A 23,274-nucleotide genomic window follows, 5' to 3' on the forward strand; every position below is an offset into this window, starting at 1 on the left:
CCCTACCTACATAACTAAAGTACCACTACCCAGTAATTTTAGTTCTACTAAGTGATCTGGTCTTGCAGCTATTGTAATAGCTGTCATCAGTCTCAGGATCCCCAAAGGAGAACGACTCTGCGTGCTGACTAGAAAGTGACAAGCCCATTGGACAGGTAACTTCATTGCTCGTTTGAACATCTTCCCGGTCTCAACCCTGTATATTAAACGAGAGCCTGGACCCAGCTTCCAATTGCTCGCATTGGATACCTGATTATTTTTACAAAAAAAATTTGTATTTTTAGAAAGAATTATGCTTACAGATTTGAAAATAGGTTTATTCCCTATTACATTGACAGATTTTTCACAATTTTGAGCTAATGTGCTTTTTAAAAAAAATTTATTATGTGATCTTAAAATTTATGCTATTCACAATAGGTTTGTTATTTGATTATCATTTACATTTTTATACATACTTTTTTCCTACTCTCCACTTTCTTTAAATGAATTAAGCACTTTCAAAACTGATACTGCACTTAATTTTTCCTAATTGAAAGTATAACAGAAAAAATTACACAATCCATACTGCATATATAAGCTCATGCACACACACGTGATGATAGTTCAGAAATCAAAACATTCATACAAAAGTAGACTTGAAATATAAGTTGATTCTAGTGAAAAAAATTTGAAATCATATATACTTACACATATATACACGGCTTACATTTATTCCTCCTCTTTGGAAAAATCTATGGCTTAGTAAAACTATCATTGGAAATATAGTTCATAGAAAATTAAAAAATAAAGAGTTATTTTTAAATTGTATTTACTTTTAAACGAAGATTAATGGTTATTAAAAGTGTGTTATTAGGGACCAGAATTGTAACAACAGATTTAGCTGCCACCTACATTTTGCAGTGTCAGTTTGAGCCTCAGTTGCTTTGTTTCAGATGCAGCTTCGTGCTAGTGTGCCTGAGATGGCGGCAGAAGACAATATCCACGTAGGAAACAAAGAGGAAATTCCTGAATCCTGACGTGGACCAGAGCCTGACCGGGTTATCGTGGTAATTTGAGGAGCACACAAGCACATGGAACTTCTTTTTTCTCTCTTTCAGGTCTGTCTATCTCTATCACTCTGCTTTTCAAATAAACAAAATTTTTAAAACATTGATCTTAATCTTTTTCCATGAAACATTTTGACTGTTTTTTTTTTTTTTTGGTATTTGGATTCTTTTATTGATTTAATATGATTTTTAAAACTCGAGTTAAACAATTTTATTTGCATTTAAATGAAAAATACTGACCATATTGAATGCCATATCTTTAAACACTATTAAAACTAGATGAGCAGAACTATTTCTTTAAATATGAGCTGTGAACAAATAACCAAACACCTTGCAGCAATTAAGCAACACTTGGAAGTTTTTTCTTTTCTTTTCTTTTCTTTTTTTTTAATTAAGGCAAACATGTGGTATTTAACCTTTTGGGATTGGCTCATTTCCCTTAGCATTATGGTTTCCAGTTGGGCCCATTTGGCCACAAAGAACTGCATTTTGTTTTTTTTAATAGCTGAGTAGTATTCCATGGAGTAGATGAACCATAGCTTTCTTATCCAATCCTCTGTTGATGGGCATTTTGGTTGCTTCCATGTTTTTGCAATTACTGATTGTGCTGCTATGAGCATAGGAGTGCATGTTGGTTTCTCATAAAACAATTGTTCCGGATACATTCCTAGGAGTGCTATTGCCGGATCATACAGTATGTTGATTTTGAGTTGTTTGAATGTTCTCCATACTGATTTCCATAGAGGCTGTACCAGCCTGCAGCCCCACCAGCAGTGGAGTAGGGATCCCTTTTCCCCGCAACCTCGCCAGCAAGTGTTGTTGGTGCTTTTATTCATGTGGGCCAGTCTTACTGGCGTCAGGTGGTACCTCATTGATGTTTTAATTTGGATTTCCCTTATTGCCAGGGAACTTGAGCATTTTTTCATATGTTTATTTGCCATTTGGGTTTGTTCCTTTGTGAAGTGTTTGCCCATTTCCCGTGCCCATTTCTTGAGTGGCTTGTTTGTTTTGACATTTTGGTTGTTTTGTAGCTCTTTGTATATTCTGGAGATCAGCCCTCTATCACCTATGTCGTGTGCAAAGATCTTCTCCCATTCTGTGGGTTGCCTTTTTACTTTGTTGATTGTTTCTCTAGCTGTACAGAAGCTTCTTAGTTTGATGAGGTCCCAATTGTTTATTTTGGTCTCGATTTCTAGTGCTTTTGGAGTCTTTTTTAGGAAGTGAGGGCCTACCCCTAAGTGTTGCATTGTGTTTCCAACATTTTCTTCCAAAAGTTTGAAGGTTTCTGGATGTAGGTTTAGATCTGTTATCCATTTAGATCTGATCTTAGTGTATGGTGAGAGATGTGGATCTATCTTTTTGTTTCTGCAGGCTATTAACCAGTTGTCCCAACAGCATTTATTGAACAGACCTTCCCATTTGCCTGGATTGTCATTTGTCTTTTTGTCAAAGATTATTTGGCTGTACCTGTTCGGGTTCCCTTCTGGTGTTTCTATTCTGCTCCATTGATCTTCCTCTCTATCTTTGTGCCAGTACCAGGCTGTTTTGATAACCACTGCCCTATAGTATGTCCAGAGGTCCGGAACTGTGATTCCCCCTGCTAACTTCCTGTTCTTCAGGATGGTTCTAGCTATCCGTGGTTTTTTGTGTTTCCAGATGAACCTTTGGATCATTGTTTCCAGTTCCATGAAGAATGTTTTGGGCAATTTGATTGGGATTGCGTTGAATGTATATATTGCTTTTGGCAGTATAGACATTTTAATGATATTGATTTTACCTATCCAGGAGCATGGGATGTTACTCCACCTTTTGAGGTCTTGTTTTTATTTTAATGTGATTTTTATTTTTAAAAAATCCTTGTTAGGAAATGATTTTTTTTAAGATTTGAAAAGTTTATATGTGTAAGCATATAAAGAATCAGAACATTTCTTCTATCCCAAAGTTTTTCCCCATACATATTTGCCATTAATTCACTCCCCCTACCTTGTTCTGTGAAAACCCTAATGTGTTATCACTGTATTGTCTCTGCTATAATTTCATGTAAGTGAAATCATATCCTATGTAATCTGTTTCTGCCTTTTTTTGCTTATAATGATTTTTAAAATCATGTTTCTGTGTGGCTAGATAGCTTAATCCTTTTTATGGATTTAATTTGCATTAAATTGAAATAAAATATTTTGTTTATCCCTGTATAGTTTTTATATCTTTTAAACTATTTATAAATAAAACTGCTATGAGAATTTGAAAATCTTTGTATCATGTAATTTAGTGATTCCAATGAGTACATAGTAGAATTCCAGTTTACTTTATTGACGTATAATTGACATACCATTAAACTCACATTAATTTTTTTATTAATTATGTTGCATTATGTGACACAGTTTCATAAATGTTCCACATCTGACTCTCTGCTAACACATGTGGGAAAGCAGTGGAAAATGGCCAAGTGCTGGGCCCCTACATCATGTGGGAGATCCAGATGAAGATCCTGGATCCTGGCATGACCTGGGCCAGGTTGTTGTGGGCATCTGGAGAAAAAACTAGAAGAAAGATTGATACCTCTATCTATCTTTCTCTCTCTCCCTCCCACTCTCTCCCTCCTTCTCTCTTTCTCTCTTATTTTCTTTTTTTAACTCTGACTTTCAAGTAAACAAATAAATACATTTTTAAAGCACAATTTAATCATTCTATTTTATATACAGTGTATTATGCCTCAATTTTAGAATGTTTTCATCAGTCCCAATATCCCCTCATATCTGTTTGCAGTCCGTTCCACACCTGCCACTAGCCCCAGGCAAATAGCTGCTTTGTCTTTTTCCATAAATATTTAAAGTTTCCAGATATGTTATATAAATAAAACCACATAATATGTAGCCTTTGTGTCTGGCTACTTTGACAACACAGCATAATGTGTTTGAGATTTATTCATGCTGTTGCATGCATAAGCAGTCCATTTCTTTTTATTTTTAATTATACTCTAAATATGAGAATGCATATATCACATCTGCTTTATCCATAAACCAACTGATCAATATTTTGATATCTCAACAAGGGTCTTTTATGAATAGTGCCACCACTAACATCCAAAAGTGTTTATATGAACAATGTTTTCATATCTCTTGGGAAAATAACTAGGAGTGAAAATTACAGGATCCTATGATAAAGGTATTTGTAGCTTTTGGATTGCTTTAGAGTTCCAACTATAACAACATTTTGGAGCACCAACTGAGCCACATGATCACCAACTCTGGAATTTTCAGGTTTTGCAGACAGAGCTATTCTATTAAATATGTGAGGATATCGCTATGGCTCTATTTTTATTTCAATAATTATAGTAATTTTGAGCATTTTCATGCATTTACTACTAGTCATATTTTTGTTGTTGCTCTGAAGTCCGTTTGAATCATTTAAATATTCTCCTTTGTATTATAAATCAAAACAAAAAATTAAATGAGTTAAATATAATGGTACAGTAGATTAAATCACTGCTTATGACAGCAGCATCCATATCAAAGTGCCATTGTGCTTTTGGTGCAGCTTCAAATAACTGGGGTTCAACCATCCACATGAAAGAATAGGATGGAGTTGTGGCATCTGGCCCATATTTGTGTACAACCCTTCATCTCTTTGTTTACTCCTTTTCCCCTCTTTTTTAAAATTATTACTATTATTTTCCATGATCCATTTTTATAGGTAAAAGGTTTCTCCCTCCACTTCCCCTTTCTCTCTCTCCAATTTCCCCCTTCTGCATATTATCAAAGTAGTATGGTCCTTCAGCAATAGTTAAAAGTCTCACATTTTGTCATTTAAATTTATCATAACATTGTAGGATTAGACAAAAGTAGAAAATATAGTATCATGCATACTTAACAGTTTCATTAGGAGTCTTTGTTTTCTTATCTTCACTTCCCAACATGCAGGTCTCCATTATACAGTTCATCTATGAGAATATGCATATCTACTTGGTAACCTATATATCTATTCATTTAGTATTTTGCATAAATGCTATTTTATATCACAGAGAAGATACGATATTTGTCCTTTGGGAATTGGCTTATTTCACTGAGTATACTGGTCTTCAGTTGGTATCATTCTGTTCAAACGGTAGGGTTTCATTCTCTTTCAAAACTATGTAGTATTTCAGAGCCCTTTATCGACCCCTCTTTGTAGGGGCATCTAGGTTGCTTCCATGTCTTCACTATTATAAATTGTGCTGCTATCAATATAGAGATGCAGATCATTTTCCTACATGCAGATTTCATTTCCTTTGGCTATATTTTCAGGATATCTGGATCAAATGGTAAATCAATTTTCAGTTCTCTTAGCGGTTTCCATACTGACTTCCATAGTTGCTACACTAGTCTACACTCCTACCGACAGTGGAATAGGGTACCTTTATCCACATATCCTTGATAGATGTTGTTATTAGCTGATTTCTGTATGTAGACCTTTGTCTCTGGAGGTAGGTGAAACCTCAATGTGGTTGTTATTTGTAGTTCCCTAGCAACTAGAGTGCCTGAGCAATTTTTCATGTGTCTATTAGCCATCTAAATCTGTTCCTTTGAAAAATTCCTGCTCATTCCTTTGCCCATTCCTTAGCAAGATTGTTTGCTTTGCTGCATATTCTTAAGAATATTTTTTCTTTTAGCTTTTATAAATTGGACTGTTTCTTAATGTGCTTGATACGTTAGTATTGATGTGTACAACTGCTACTGACATATTTTGATTTTGCATTCTGAAACTATTATAGCTAAACAGCTTTTAGGTAGAGTTGTATTTTCTTATATTTCAGGTTATGTCATGTGCAGACACAATATAATAATATAATATCTGTGTTTATAATCTGTAGACTTTATTGTGTTGAAATACACTCCTTCCATGCCTAGTTCAGTGGAATTCTTTTAAATCATGAAATGATGTTGAATTTTGTCAAATGCTCTCTTGTTCTCTCTACAAATGTGACTTTCCAGTAAACAAATATTTTTAGAAACACAATTTAATAATTTGTAATTTATTTGCAGTGTAAATCAAATGTTCAGATGACATTTTTCTTTCATTTTGTTAATGTGGTATGCCACATTTATTGACTTGTACATGTTTTATATGTTGAATTCCCTTACATTCCAAGATCAATTCCTATTTAATGTTAGTGACTGACCCATGTTTTTATCCTGCTGGATTTTATTTTATTATTTAAGACTATTATTAAAGATAGAGAGAGAGAGGAGAAGGAACTTTCACATCATGTTCATCAAGGATATTGACATGTAATTTTCTTTATTTTGTAATTATCTTGTCCAGTTTTCATATCAGAGTAAGACTGTACTTCCTTCAATTTCTTGAAATATCTTATGAAGAATTGCCATCATTTCTACTTTAAATGTTAGTAGAAGTAAAGCCATCAGGCCCTGGTCTTTTCTGTTTGGAATAATTGATAATATTAATCCAACCTTGTTACTTGTGTGTGCAGATTTTATATCTATTATTGATTCACTCTTAGTATGTGGTAGTATCCAGAAGTTTTTCCATTTCTTCTCAGTTATCCAGTCTGTTGGAAAATAATTAGCAATGTCTTATGTTATTTTGTATTTCTGTGTTATCAACGGCTAGGTCTGGGACTGTGTCAGGCAATAGCCAAGAGCGAGGAGCTTATTCCAGGACTCGCACATGGGTACAGGGGCCCATAAAACTAGGTCATCCTTTGCTGCTTTCCCAGGAGCACTAGCAGGGAGCTCAATCAGAAGTAGCACAGTAGGGACTGGAACACACATCAAAACAGAATGCCAGGGATAGAAGTCAGTTTAACTTGCTGTACCACATCATCAGTGCCTCATTTTCGGTGTTATATATTTGTGTCTTCTCTTGTATTTTATCAGTCTAGTAAAAGACTTGCTGACTTTCCTTTTAGAAATATGAACTCCTACTGTCACTGATCTTATTTATATTTTATAGTCTCAATTTTAGTGTTTTTCCATTTTGATCTTTATTATTTCCTTCCCTCTGATAAATTTAGGCGTAATTTCTTCTGTCTTGTCGAAAGATAAAGTAATATGCTAGTTTATTTTGAACTCTTTTTGTATGTAGATTTTAATTTATTTTATTTCCTCACATGTTCATTTCTAGTTTTATGCAGTTTTGATTAGGGAAAGATAATTGATAGATCTGAATTTTAAATCTGCTAATCTGCTTAGTGGTCCAACATATTAAATATCCTGTAGAATGTTACATGAATGGAATGTTTTCTGAAGGTCTGGTAGGGCCATTTAGTCTAACTTGTAGTTCATATCTTTGTTTCCTTATTAATTTTCTGCCTGTAAAATCTATCCACTGCAAGTCATGCTAAAATATGTTTTTAAAAAGATTTACTGGTTTTATTGGAAAGTCAGATATATAGAGAGGAAGCGAGACAGTGAGGAAGATCTTCCATCTGTTGATTTATTCCCAAGGCAGCGCAAAGGCCAGAGCTGAGCCGATCCAAAGTCAGGAGCCCAAAGCCCCTTCCTGGTCTCCCACGTGGGTGCAGGGTATCAAGGCTTTGGGCCAAATTTGACTGCTTTGCAAGGCCACATGCAGGGAGCTGGATGGGAAGCAGGACTGCTGGGATTAGAAACAGTACTCACATGGGATCTTGGAGCATGCAAGACGAGGACTTTAGCCACAAGGCTAATGTGTCAGGCCTTCAATTCTTCCACAATACAATCTTTCTCATTTTAGATCTGCTAATATTTATTTTGTTTACTTTGGTGATCTAATATTAGATGTGCACAGTGATAATTGCAATATTTTCTTGAATATTGATACTTTATTATCATTCTTTATTCATTATATATTATATATTTCTCCATTCTTTCAGCTGATTTTTATCTCCTCTGATTATAATCTCAAGTCATTTGTCTTTGAGTTTCAAATCTTTCTTCTGCTTAATCAACTATGGTATTAATATTGTACTGTATTTTTTGCTTCATACATTTTATTTCCACCCCTGAAATTATATTTGAGTTCTTAATCTTTTTAATGTCCCATATTGATTTTTTAAAATTTCCTGATTTCATTGAATAATTCAAGTTTTCTAGATTGCTTAAAAATGATTTTGAATTCTTTGTCAGGTATTTTGGTTATCACCATTTCTTTGTGATCAGCTAGTTGGAGATCACTGACCTGTATTGGAGGTGTCTTGTCTTTTTTTTTCCTTTCCACTTATCTGCATTTGAGATATCTGCATTGGTGATATCTGCATTTGACAGGACAATTGCCACCTTTAGACCTTATGTATTAATTCCATTGCAGAAATACTTTCTCTATGGGTAAATGTAAGACACCAACCGGGAGGAATGCAGAAGCTGTGCCATCACATACAGTGCCAACCTCTAATTTCTGTGTGGATCTGTCATCTACGGCTGGGTGTTGGAGACTGCAAGGGTCCTCCATGGCCAACAGGGTGTATATGATCAGTCATATAAAAAGATTGTTGAAGTTTTCTGGCACTGTGAAAACCTGCTCAATCTCTCTTGCATCAAGAGAAATACAGATGATGTGAACCCTCTTGTTAATGTGTTTAGCTTTTGAACTGACTCGCTTTACTGACAGTATCATTGTCTAAAAAAGGATGCCTATGTAGTGGCCATAGAGATGAAGCCTGAAGCATAGTCATATGTACATGAACTACTGCTCCAGATTTCGGGTAAGTAAATGCTTCCACTGACATTAGGAAAAGATAGAAAAAAAATGCTTTGTGAATATTCCCTGAAAGCTAGAACAGGAACACAGGTGCACACAGGGTTAGAATAGTCCAGGATGGGCATATGATCTAGCCCTCTGTGACACGTTTAGTGAGTGCCTGGGATTAGACATCACCCTCCATATTGCGTTGGTAATGATAGGTGAGGTACAAATGATTATGGCATAGCTGGGGAACCAAAAAGGGAAGCACAATAAGTTAAAACAGCTCAAGGGTTAAAGAAGTGTATAGACTCTATGAGAGCCAAGCTGGTGACTAGGGCATGGAAATATACAGTACAAGTTTGACTCTAAAACAAACCAGCTGAAAGTGACCATCAAACCTTTATTCTTTACACCTACCTGTCCCCTGGCATCTCAATGCTGTTTATCTCAACCGCAGTTGTTTATATATAGATATTTTCCAACTTTGGTCCCACTATGTTCCTAGAGATTCTTAATAGGCCATGAGCCCTTTTTGAACTATTCTGCTTTTGAACAGCCATCTATATTTGTTTGTAGAATGGGAAAGACAGAGTGGGGGAGGGTAGTTGAGTGAAGTCTGAAACTGGAAAGTACAAAATTTGATTAAAAATTCACTAGGTGATTTTATGTGTAAAAGATAAATTTCAGTGGAAATACTAAATTTGTAGTAGGGCAAGAGAAATTATCCACATGAAGATGAGAGAGAAAAAAATATGTTTGAAAAAGAGCTGAATAGTAGCGCCTCAGGGTACTGCTTACTAACAATCTGTGAAACACAGCGGATAATGACTCAAGTGCTTGGGCACCTGTCACCCATTTGGAAGGCCTGCATGGAGCTCCTGCCTCCTGCTTTCAGTCCGGCTCAGCTCAGGCCAAAGCAGCCAACAGTGAATGAACCAGCAAATCAAACACCAATTTTTCTGTTGTTCCCTATCTCTCTAACACGGATTTCCAAATAAGTAAGTTCAAAACATACAAGAAATGCTAAAGAAAGCTCTCAAGACTAAAAGAGAAAGTAATGAAAACAAAACAGATGGGCAGTGTGGCGGCTGCTGGGGTTGGGGGGGTACCCCAGCCAGGCCGGACTCAATGTTGGGGACTCAGGCCAAAGTCACTGCCACCAGATGATGACCAAGTCCTAGGTTTTGGGCAGCAAGCTCTGGGGTTTTTAGGATATGCAATTGCTGCGCAAGGACAGCTATGGATAAGACCAACATGAATGTAGGTGAGGGATAAATTCTGGGTGATTCCCACCAACGGGACAAGGAACTTTCGGCAAGCGTGGTGACTGAAACCTGATGGTTTGGAGGGCAGAGTGCATAAGATCTATTTGGGCCAGACTGATTCACCAGCCCAAAAGGGAATCCTGAGATGGGCTGTTAGCATAGAGCATCACTGACTGCCACACACTAGTCCACACAAGAGCTATGGATGGGAGCCTGTTTGGCAGGGCTAGGTACCAGTATATGACTGGATTTTGGAACAGTGGACTCATCACACTTGGCAGGGTCAAGACACTAACCAGCATGGGAGAGAACTAGGGGATAGATTCTGAGGGGGAAGTGTGGGCCCAACCCTGTGGAAATACAAGTCCTGCAGGTTAACTCACGAGCTGGGGTAGTGATGAGCTAGACAGGTGTGACCGTGGAACCTGCCATCACTTACGGGTAAAGGAACTGACAACAGTCTGGGCAGGTCAAGGCAGCAGCACCCGAAAGTACATCCTAAAATAGAATGTGGGGTGGACCGAGCTGCAACTGGAAGGGGGCGGACTGGGCAGGGCCAATCAAACCTCAACTCACAAGGAAGAACAGAAATCAGGATGGAGCACAGGTCATGCCAAACTAGGCTCTTACACTGACTGGTCTGCATGAGCCAGGGATACTAGGCCACAGCATCAAGGTGAGGGCTAAGCCAACTGGGTCAGAGCAACCACCGGCACATGCATAATCTAGAGCTGGGCTGGGGAGCTGTGAGAGTACACCCTTGCTGGGTTGGGGTTCCCACTGGAGAGGGCAGGGACCAGAGTGGAGACTCCATTCTTGTCTGGATATGGCTGCAATCTCCCTTGGCACAAGAGAACTGGGGCTGGCCACACCTAACCAAGCTAGACGCCAGCACCATCTGGTGTTCTGTGGAACTTGGGTAGATGTAGGACAGACTAGGCTAGTTCTCTGCCCTGACTGAGCCATGTATGAGCAGTGTCTGGGTATAGACAAGCCTTGGCTGGGCTGAAACATCCAACAGCAAGAACCAGAATGGATTGAAGGTCAGAAAAAAGGGCTGGCCCACGGACCCACCAGTATGTTCAAGATCTGACATAGGGAGAGGTTCTGATGGAGGAGCTTGGGAAACTCTTCTGTTGGAACACAGTCCCTACAGGTGAGCACAAGAACCACAATAGGGAGCAACCCAGAACAGGCAAGAGAAAGATATCCACCTGCATTGTATTTGGCATAGGTCAGAGGCAGACCAGGATGAACCAGTTCACATCAGATGCTGGTGAATCTGAGTGCCAGAATAGAGTGTGGGTTGGGTCAAGGCAGGTTCGGTCACAACACATACCAGTGCACATTACGGAATGCCAAGGTGAGGTGAGCCATACCAGATGTGGCCGCAGCGCTCAAACAACACACGTGAGAACCAGGGAGGGATGGGGCAAAGCCAGCAGGGGAAATGTGAGTTCCCCTGCTGGGAGCATGAGTTGGGATGAAGGCAGACCAGACCAGGCAGGGCAACAACATCTCTGGGCCTCATGTGAGCTCAATCAGGGAAGAGCCAGGTAGGGCTGACTGTTTCGACTGGTGCAGGCAAAAATTAGAGTGGGTGAGGGTTGGTTAGGCTTTGCCGCAGCATCAGCTGGCAGAGGCTGACACTGGGGGGCGGGGGGAGGGGCTAAATCTGTCAATTTAAATTCCAGAACCACCCAGAGACTGCATAATCTGGGAGTGGGAGTGGCCTACTGGGAAATAGTGGGTATCTCCCTCTGGGTTACCACTCCCACTGGAGAGCACGCAAACCAGGACAGGGGCAGGGGTGGCTAGACAGAAAGGCACCTGCCAGTATTTGTATGTGCTGCATAGTAGGGTTGGCTGGGTTGAACTAGGCTTCAATGTCCATTGACATGTACAAGAGCTAAATGGGATGTAGGACAGACTGAACAAGTCTGCGATACATACTGGCATGCATGGGAATCAGGGTAGGGGCAGGCCTGGTGGGGGTTATTGTGGGTCGCCCCAACTAGGCTGCAGCTCCCACTGGTTTGCGGGAGGCCAAGTAGGAAGCAGGAAGGATTGGGCTGGACTACAACACTGTTGGTTCGCGTGAAAGACAGGGCTGGAAAAAACTGACCCAGCTATTGCAATGACCAGCATGTCCATACGTTGATTGGGGCGACAGACAGTGCCAGACCTTGTACTGGCAAATTCACACAGCAACCAGGTTTGGGATCACCTCAGATGAAGTTTCTTTGGAGATCGCTCCAACTGAGCTGCTGATCTCAGAACCATGAAAAGACTATGTCAACCAGAAGATTCTGTATAGGTTTCATCGTGATTGGAATGGCGAGATTGGCAGTAATTCAGAACTGTTGACTTGTCAAAACTGCTTGAGCAGGACCCTCAGAGCATGCCCCACATCGGGGACCTGGGATGGGTGGGAGGCTGGATGGGGCTTCTCTCTGGCCCCAGATCTAGAAAAAAAAATGATAATGTGGCAACAATGGTCTTACCCACTTTCCTGTAGCCCTTGACCCTTTGTACCCTAATTAACTCTCTAAGATTATTAAAAAGAGAGAGACTAAAATATGCAGTTGAAAGGGTGCCACATTTTACTAAAAATAACACAATATTAACTCTAATTAAACTGTGAAAAACTATTGCTATGTACCTGGAATAACCACTAAAAACAATATATGTAACACAAAATAAATTAGTTCAAAAACAAAAGGAACTGCAATTCTAAAAATATTTATAAAATATAGAATAAAACAACAAAAATATATACAAAGATTGAAAATGAAGGGAAGGAAAAGCAAACCAATTTCGAAAGTGGTATCTCTAGGGTTAGATGCAATGGCTCAGTTGGCTAATCCTCCACCTACAAGTGCCGCATCCCATATGAGTGCTGGTTGCTGGCTCCTGGCTTCAAATCAGCTCAGCTCTAGCCATTGTGACCATTTGGGCAATGAATTAGTGGGTGGAAAATCTGTGTGTCTCTCCTTTGTGTAAATTTATCTTTCCAAAAAAAAAATAAGTGTTTTTAAAAAGACTTTTAAATGGTATCCCTAATATTAAAAAAAATCTTTCTGTCACTTTGCTTTTCAAATAAATATTAAGTATTTTTTAAAAACTTAAAAATGAATACTTTGTCAACAAGGAGGAAAACAACCAAACCAATATTCACAGACATAGCAGAACAATGCTTGCAGTTTCAAAAAAAAATGAGTAAATATGTACAACAGCATGGGACTGACACCCACATGAGAGATCTGAGTGCATGCAGTTACGGGTTCCTGCCTTTACCCTGACCCAGCCCAGGCCATTGTAGGTCATTTAGGGAGTGAACCAGCCAATAAACAATCTTTCTCTCTGTCTGAATGTAATTCTGCCTTTCAATCAAATAAATAATTTTTTAATGAAGAGATAAAAATATTTGAATTATACAGAGACAAATCTAAGTTACTTTGTTAAGGATATAAGTGTATGCTATATGAGTATCAGTTGTATGATCATTTTTCCTTAATCCACAGTTGCATATATACTTAAAATATTTCATAACTTTTCACAATTCCATTTTCATGAAATATTGCTGGATGAAACATAATGCAAAACAATGTAAAAGAGTCACAAGATGGTACATTCAGCTCTGCTAGGTCTTTAACTGACCATGGGGGGACCTGGTATGTATAAGGGATGAAATCTGAGTCATAGTGCTCTCGTTTGTAAAGGAAAATGGTTGGACCAGAGTGAGTAATATAAGTATATTTTATCTCTGCAATTCTATGAAAAAAAAGCAAAACATGCCTTTGAGTCCTTTCTGAGCCACTCTGCTTTTGAATAGTCATTTATCTTTGTTGTAGAATGGGGAAGAATAAGCAAAATATACCATTCTCAGGAACTGCTATCTGAGGAAATTTTATATAAAAGCCAAAGTAGTCAAAAAAGTGGCTCATACAAGTGGTCAGAGCATAATTTTGTATATAAAAGTATCATGAATTTTCTGTTTTTACAAAATCTAAATTCAACAAATTAATATATAAGGGTGGATAATGTAAGTGAAAAACCTAAAGCCCAGAAAATGTAGCAAATTTAATTTTTAGTACCTGATTCTAATATTTATTCTTCTAATAACATGCGGTCTTTATAACTTCATTCTGAACTTTATTATTTTTTCATCCCACAATATTAGGGTGAAATTCAATGACTCTTAACAACTGGGTCCTTACACAAATCCATGATGAGAATTTTATTTGGGCTAATAAGCAATGTGTACATTACTATATATTGTTAATTCTTATCTGTCTTCTAGTAACACTATAACCTCTACTTAAACACCATAATAGATGAGAAAATTGGTGCCAAGGGTTTGACCCACTGTATCACAATACTAGTCTGCTGCTTCAGAATTTTGTAATGGAAATTTAAAACTTTTCTGAAATAAAAGAATTTTAAAATAAATTTTCAACCATTAAGATCAGCAAAATGGAGTCTGGTATTTTAACACAGCAGGTTAATCTATCATTGCTAAGGCCAGCATCCTATATCAGACAGCATTTTCAAGTCCAGCTCCTGCACTTCCAAAAAACTTCCTGCTAAATACCCGGAAGGGTAGCATATGATGGCCCAAGTACACAGATCTCTGCCACCCTTCCACATAATATTTTGGTTGGAGTCCCTGCTCCTAGCTTATAACCTTGCCTAAACCCGGCTGTCATGGACATTTTGAAGAGTGAGCTAGCAGACTGAAGAGCTCTCTCCCTTTCATTCACTCTTTCTCTGACTCTACCTTTCAAATGACTAAATAAAAATGTCTTTTAAATAGATTCACGATGTGATTCGTAAATCATTGTCAGGTTATTTCTCTGTCATCTATATTTTAATATCCAACAAAAATCAGTTACATATTTTAAGATACCAGGGAACCAAAGAGTAAGTTAAAGGATTGTTTTTTTAATGTTGTGTATTTTGTTACGAGCCTGCCATGTAGAGGACATCCCATTCAATTGTACGGTACAACTAACTGCCCAGGATGTAAAACAAGATTCCCTAATGTTAAAAGAATCATGTATTATGACATTATAAGTCATGTCTACTTTTGACCCAGCTTCCTCCTAATGTGGTAGGAGAAAGCAAGTTATGAGTACTTCAGGTTTGTTTTCCATGTGAGAGATCGGCTGAGTTTCAGGTTCCTGACTTGGCTCAGGCCCATTTGGGAAGGAACCACAGATGGTAGTCATTTACTCATTTCACCCATCCTTTCTCTCTTCCTCTCCTTCCCTTCCCCTTCCCCCTTTCCTCGTCCCCTTCATCTACATCACTTTGTCTTACAGATGAATAAATAAGTCTTTTTAGAATAATTGATGTTAGATTCAGTTATTATAAATTCTATTTATCCATTGTAGACTATAATTTTATACATTCAAAGACATTAAATGCCTCTGAAGGATTAATAGTAGCTAAGGAGCTACAGACAATAGATTCAGGGAAACACGAGGAGGAACTTGAGTCTCTTGCCTAATTTTCTGGCTTTCCATTCTTAATTAAACTACATAGTTTCCCAAATGATTGGATGCTCCTCTGTGCCACTGTTGTTCAAAATAAATTTAATAATAGATATTGAATAAAATGGCTAAAGGAAAAAATATCATCTATGTTGTTTCTATTGTTTCCCTTTCCACATGTTATTTCAAAGTAGTTTTAAACTTATAAATGTGTGATCTAACAATACAAAAGCTACCACCTAACCTTCACACCAATTCTTCTATTAATATCTCATTTTATTACCTTTGTCATATTGAAATGTACCCAGCTTCCCCTTTTTTTACTCCAAAGAAATTGACATTCCCTGACTCAGCCTGTAAAAATGTGAAAAAAAAAAGTTGATATTTCTGTGGTTCCTAGTTCACTGGAAGGGAAGAAAAGAAGACTTATTCCTGGTCTTTCTTAGAGTTTACAGCTAGGCATGGTGTTGAGGGAAAAGGCAGATGGAGAAACTGCCTTAAGAGTTCTTTCTGGTAGTCGAAAGATCATGATATCTAGGGGTTATCCAGAGAATGAATGATTATTACCTCTCACCATTGTGAATTTCTCATTTCATATTTTTTATCTTTTGAATCATTGAGTTTTATTTTTAAGACATTTATTTTTGTTGGAAAGGCAGATTTTTACATTACGAGCTAGTATTTTTTTAATTTTATTTTTTTACATTTTACATTATTATTATTATCATTTTATGATACAGTTCCATAGACTCCTTGTATTTCCCTTATCCCAGCTCCAATCCCCCCCCCCCACAGCACCTATTTCCTCTATATCATTACTAAAGTATAGTCCTTCATACACAGTCATATGTCCATCATTGCGGGCATAGACAGTGGCAGAGTCCAGCATCCTACTGTCAGGATATAGTAAACAGTTTCATTGTAAGTAGAAATGCATATTGCATTCTATCCTTACATCTGGATATGTTAGTCTCCATTTCACAGCTACTGTACATCCCCTCAAATGAAAAGTCATAATACAAAATCAACAATAGAAAGAAAAACAGAAATTTACAATGCCATGAAGTTATTTCATTTTAAAGAAAGAAGTTGTGAATGATTGTTCTGATGTATCAGGGTGTAGGAGGTGGGATTCATAATTCCACTGGAATCTCTTCTACCCTCTCCAAACTCGCAGCCAATAGTAACTAGGATACTTTGTTAATCCCATTACTTTGGAGCAAAGAAGATTCTAGAATGCAGGCATAAAAAAAAAAAAGGAAATGCTGAAAATGATAACCAAGCTTGTGTACAGAGGTAAGGCAAGAAAGCAATCTGCTAATCAAAATGGACTCTGGAATTACTTTTCTAAGTGAAGTTGGCAAATCTTGGCCATGTGATAAAATCATGCTAAATGGTAGTTATCTTCCTTATAAGTCATATGAGCTATTACTCAAAACTGGTTACAGGGATCATGTGTTGCTGCTACCCTACCAGGAAGCCAGGATTTGCCAGAAAGATTTTTCATCCTGTTATCATAATAATACTGAATTCATAATTCTTTTACATCACAAACAATTCTAAAAGAGGAAACAATACATCACATGAAGACAGGTAATTATGGACTCAGAAAAGAATTATAAACCTAAACAAATAGTCTTATTCTTGGAGATATGCATAACCAAGTAGATAGATGGACTGATTTGCCTTTCCAATAAAAATAAATAAATCCTTAAAAACAGAAATATAGTGATGATGAACTTAAACAGCAGACATTAAATGTGGAACTGTTACTAATGGACTATACTAGGGAAATGATATGGAGGAAATGGTGGGAGAGCACAAAGGAGAGAGAGAAGGGAAAGGGGGAAATCACTGTACTACAAAACTGGTCATAAAATATAATAACAATAAAACATTTATCTTCATATTTTAACATCAAGAGCATAACAGCAGCATTCACAGATCAACTATTCTGCAGCAATGTGTTAAGTCACCACTTGCAATTTTTCATAACTTCTATCAAAGTGCCAGTGCTTCATTTAAGTCCAAAGTGCTGTGTTTCTGAGCTTCCTGATTATGCACTTTGAAAGCCAATGATGACAGCCCAAGAATTCAGGCCATTGTCATCCACGTGGGAGGCCCAAAAGAATTCAGTCTCCTGTGTTTGTCCTGATCCAACTATGGCTATGTCAGACATATGGGAAATGAACAAGTGAAAGGAATTTGTTTGTCTCTCCCTAATGCTGTGCATTTCAAATAAATTAACCCTTAAAAAGGAAATAATAGTGGGCTGGCATACTGGTTCAACGAATAAGTCCTCACCTTGCAAGTACTGGGATCCCATATGGGTACCAGTTTGTCTCCTGGCTGCTCCACTTCCCATCCAACTCCATGTTTGTGGCCTGGGAAAGCAGAAAAAGATGACCCAAAGTTTTGAAACCCTGCACTTGCCATGAACACACAGAGGAGACTCTTGGCTTCAGATTGGCTCATCTCACTATGGGAATGAAGCAGTAGATAGAAAATCTTCCTGTGTCTCCTCTCTGTAGATCTGCCTTTCCAATAAAACTAAATAAATCTTAAATGAAATTGACTTCTCAATGTTATAAAATGGCATTTTCCAAACAGATACAAATGCATTACCCTGCATTCTAAACAAATCCTCTTCTGAAACTTGCTTTTAACAGTAAGTATGGATAGGAAAATGTGATTCAAAATTCTAAGGAGAAAGATTATGTGAGTTATACCACCAAAAAAAAAGCTAAAAGGAAAAGAAATAAACACGTTGCAAAAGAGACATGTAATGAAAGAGGTAAAGCAAGCAAAATGTAAATACAACCATCCCTTTTTCCTCCATGTAGGCAAATAAAATACAAAATTTTCTAAATTCTGTTATCTTTCTAGCTTCAGCTCAACTAATTACAGAAAGTAGTATGTATATAATATTGCACTCAATAGTGCAAAATTAATAAAACTCAATAGAAAGTATGTAGCTTTGCACTCAACAAGCAAAAGGAGAATCTGGACAAGGAAGCACAATACTGAAGTGTCGCTGACAAGCAGCGACACTAAAACAACGAGGAACACTCTTGAGGGTCTGGGAAAACAGGAACCATAACTGGACCCCTTATTGCCGAAAGTGGCTGCATTTAAATCCTTCTCTCCACTGCTCCTGTCCCTATGGTCTAAGCTTTCCTCCCCGCTTCTCCAGCCCTCTTTCCGCCACCCTTCTTCCCATATTACTTCCCGTACCTTCTGCTGCATATCTCCGTTCTTGTCCCCGTCTCTCCATACTGCTTTTACTGCTTCTGTCTGTATCCCTCTTTTCCACTTTCTCTCCGGCACCCTTACTCCTGCCCATCCTTCTTCTCCCTCATCCTGTCTTTCTCCGTCCGCTGTCCGTCCGACCGTGTGTTGTCCCCACCTAGCTTTTACCGGCTACTTTTATATCATTCTCCACCAATCACTTTTCCCCGTGGGTCCACTTGGCGCTATGTGATAGGCCAGTAATCACAACGAGGGCATTAGCCTATCCCTGTGACTTCCTGTTTACTTGCTGGTGAGACCAACCCCACCTCCTGGCCCCGGGCCAGCCGCCATCTTGCGATGGCCCCTCTCAATCCCAGAAGTGGCTTTAGCACCCCGCTCCCCACACTGAAGTTAACACCACTCAATACAAATAGAAGATGAAGTTCTAGAAATGTCATTTGTATCTAAATGTTGTGAAATACCAGGTTTTTGTTTTGTTTTTAGTATTTGTGACTATGCAGAAGGTTAGACCACCAGATCTACTATTGATCACATACAGAATTATTCTTCACACACATAACTAAGCTGTGGATGTCAAGTTTTTGTAAAAAGATTTACATTTAAGAAGGGAAATGACAGTAGTTCTTCCTCACCACTGTCCCCTGCTGATGTAGTCTGACTGCACGAGCACGCTCAATACATGAATAGTTATTCAACAAATAACTTCTCACTTATTTCATTGACTTACATTTCCTCAAGATTCTACATCATGTGCAACTAGTTTTCATTTATATTGTTTATATGCTTAGCACAGGTATAGTTAAATACGATTCTGGAATTTCACAGAGTTCTCTATGAAGACCCTGGACTCATGACAAATCTCCTAAGGAATCTGCTTATTTTGTTGATACTGATGGTGGGACTCTTGGAATGTAAGAACTAAGGACTAAGCCAAGAGCCTTCATGTACCTGGTACGCAGGGCTTCTTAGAGGGGTTGCTTCCACAGCTACGCTCCATGCAGCTCCGTCCCTCCTCCTCTGGCTTGCTCCTGGCTTCATTTTCCTCACTTAGTTTTAACCTTATTTTATGTATCTTTGTAAGTCACCTTAATTTCTTTTTGAAACAGGGTGGGACATAAATAAATTGATTTTTCCCATCATGAAAGAATTATTAACTTTGCTGAACAGGAGAAGGGGTAAGGAAAGACAAAATACAGACTTTGGCAATGTATGCTTGATTTTAAGATACCTTGGGGATACTTTCTGAGGAGAAGATACTATTTCTAACCTATACTGTATGGTTTTAGTTTTATGGACAGCACAAAACAATTTCACAATGTCAACAATTATTATCATATTATATGCATTGTTAATCTCATAAAACATTTAAAAATAAAAAACAAAGAAAACATAATGTGACAAAAGGAAGCTTAATTTTTACTTATAATCAGAATATTGAGAATAAACAAAATCCATAAAACTAAAAATACATGGAGACTACTGGTGCCAAGTGGGAAGAATGACCTCTTGCTCTTGAATTATGCTTTGAGAAACAGTGATCCCCCACCTTCCTCTCTTTCTCAGAGAAAATTATCAATTTTTCATGAGAGGTAGATTCTCAGGAGGCCCATAGACCAAGGCCAGATAAGACCAAATAATCACAATTTTAGCAACCAATGCTTAAGTTGAAATGCTGCTGCATTGTATTAAAACCTGACAAAATTATGATAGCAGTAAATAAAAATACCGAATATGTTCACTGTTGCTACTCCTATATGTCAAGTGTAAATGTGCAAATCGAAAGGAAAAAACAATGGCAAAGGCACACGCGCTTGCTTGTGTACACACACATACTTCTCTATCCCGAGACAACAAAAGCATCTCCACCACAAGAACTATGCCTGTTTTCACCTCCAGGATCAGGTGGAAAAATACCACATGTCTCTTTTAGCATACCCGTTTCCATTCATGTACTTTTTCTAAATGCAGTTATCATTACCATTGTTGCCTTATCACTCTCCATGATTGCTCTCTTTCAGTCAAGTACAAAAGCAGCCTGAATATAAATGTTTTGTCATAAAACTGCTATTCAAACAATAAAAAGGGATTATAATAGTACTAAAAATAATTTACCCCCAATGCTGCCACACACTAGCAGTATGCAGTTGAAGGGCAGAAAACACCTCTGGCCATATCCCCAATACCCTAACATTCCACTACATCTGTACCCAGATTTGAATGGCTTCAGAGATAATTCAAATATCATCACATGGCTGGAAAATCCAAAACTATTTTTAGTGTACAAATTTTTTTAAAGCAGCAGTTATTTTTAGTGATGCCTTCATTATTTTACACAATAAATTAAATTGTGAGTTTGTATATTTCAAACTGAAAGTTACTATTAAGTCCTTCAGTTCAGTGGTAGCTGGATAGACACTTGATACACATATGTAACATATATGTCATATAATGTATATATAATATTCACACACATATATCACATACCCACAAATATATACAGGGACACTTTTTAAAATTCATAACAAATGCAATAAAATGATGTCCATTTTGACCAAAAAAATTTTGAAGTTCACAGGTTTTTTTTATAGTATGCATTTCCATGCACTTTCTGAAGATCCCTAGTATATAAATATATATATTACACATACTTATTCACATATACACATATATGTAATGTGTAAATAGACATGTGTGAACTTTTAACTATGGTACATATATACATACATACATATATTAAAACCCTTACACTTAAAATGCCTTTGTTGGCATCAGGACTGGCTATGCACTGCCACCCAGGGGCTGTCTACAACATTTAACACTGAAATCTTGCCAAAAGACACTCAAAGTCGTAACAGAATGCATCCTGGACAGACTTTTGTGATAACTGTTAGCATTCCCATTGCATTGTCCTATAGTTTTGGTATCATTCTCCATAAGGTGTGTGCATATTTCAAAGAAAGGTAGAGAAAAAGAATGAGAGAGAAGAATGTCTAACAAGCAAAGGACCACCTAGAAGGAAACAAACAAATTATACTGACAAGGCTGACAAAAAGGAATAAAAAAGGTGGAAAGAGGGGAGGAGGAGGTTTATCAGAGCTTCATGCTCACTGCTCTGGGTAAATATCCCTCTTTGTAACAATAAAGACAAATAAAGTACAAAGAAAGGATAAAGCAGAAGATTACAGAGCTGGCTGGTGTTTGATAAATGGCACTCTACTTCACTCTGCTTATTGTGTACTTCATACCTCACTCCTGAATATGGAAGAGAATTTTATTAAAGATTTAGCCACGGTGGTGGTGGTGACTGGCTCACAGTAATTTTCCTACAAAGTAGTTTAATCTATCACAGGGCAGACAGTGCACCTTCTTACCATGTATCATATCTGTCTATTGAGTAAGTGCTATCCAAATCCAATTTCTTTTCATTTTTGGAATCTGTGATGCATATTCAAGATACACTTTCGTTTTGTCTTTGTACTAAATTGGGTGTCGGAGGAGAGGGGGCAATGCAGGGGGGGCAGTACTAATAAAAAGGAAATCTGTACTCTATGCTTTCTATAACTTTCCAGCCATTTTTATATTTTATAAAAATAAATTGCATAATTTTAATGGTGTATAATATTGGTCACATGTGGAATCCTCAAGACCCTTCATATTTATGGATATGAATATGAAGAACTGAATCACTAAGTGTGGAATGAACTTAGGAAACCATTACAGGCAAGTTCCACTTTTGAGCTTTGTGGGGCACATAGGGGTGTTCCATTCAATAATAAGATGATTTGTCCCATAATAGGGAAACTGTTTCGACCAAAATCATTCATCAGTTTATTATGTGGTAAATGTAAATCCAGAAGCATCAGAAGCAAAGCTCTCTCAGAGTGCTCTGTTATGGAATCAAAGAAATTATAAAAGCTCTGTGAGAACACCCACTTCACTTGCTCCTGGTATCAGAGGGCTCTCTACAGATATTTTCAAATATGGAGGCTGTGCTGCCATCATGAAGTCTACCACTTCTTCTATTGTATTACTTTTTTTTCATTACAAATTTGTTTTCTAGCATGACAACAATTTAAGATATTATTCATCTTTTTGTAACAAAGTATCATAAATTTCTTCCCTTACCTACTTATAATAACTCCTTCACACCACTACTTATATCCTTCTTACAGATACCTTTGAAACTAATATTGTAAACATTTCTAAATAGCAGAATTAATTACATACATGTTAGCCATCAAAATTTACATGCACAACCACAACTTATTATTGTCTGACAGCCTAGTGTAAGATCCAGAAATTGCAAAAACAATCATTTCCTATCTACCAATAATACAAATGGAATATCTATATGGTCACTTTCCACATTGAATCTGCGCTCAGCAACTGGGATTATCAGTATTATTTGTCCAGCTCCAAGCAGAAACATAAGCTGTGGGGGAAATAAAGCAGCTCTTTATCAGTAAAACTTACATATCCCCTCAACCTCATCCAAGCCCTTCAAGTTAAACATAAAGGGGAAAATCTGAAAACCAAGTCCCAGAAAGTAATTTG

At 37.6% G+C, this 23,274-nt stretch overlaps 1 protein-coding gene across 1 annotated transcript in view; it reads right to left on the reverse strand.

Moving 5' to 3' along the window:
* LOC101530015 (FUN14 domain-containing protein 1-like) overlaps positions 1–23,274 on the reverse strand; it is a 338,383-nt gene that overhangs the window by 72,680 nt on the left and 242,429 nt on the right. The window contains exon 3 of the transcript XR_009244949.1: positions 892–954. The gene's annotated coding sequence lies outside the window, so the exon portion shown is untranslated. The remainder of the gene's footprint in view (positions 1–891; positions 955–23,274) is intronic.

Source organism: Ochotona princeps, chromosome 1, assembly GCF_030435755.1.
Source record: "Ochotona princeps isolate mOchPri1 chromosome 1, mOchPri1.hap1, whole genome shotgun sequence".
NCBI classification, from domain to species: Eukaryota; Metazoa; Chordata; class Mammalia; order Lagomorpha; family Ochotonidae; genus Ochotona; species Ochotona princeps.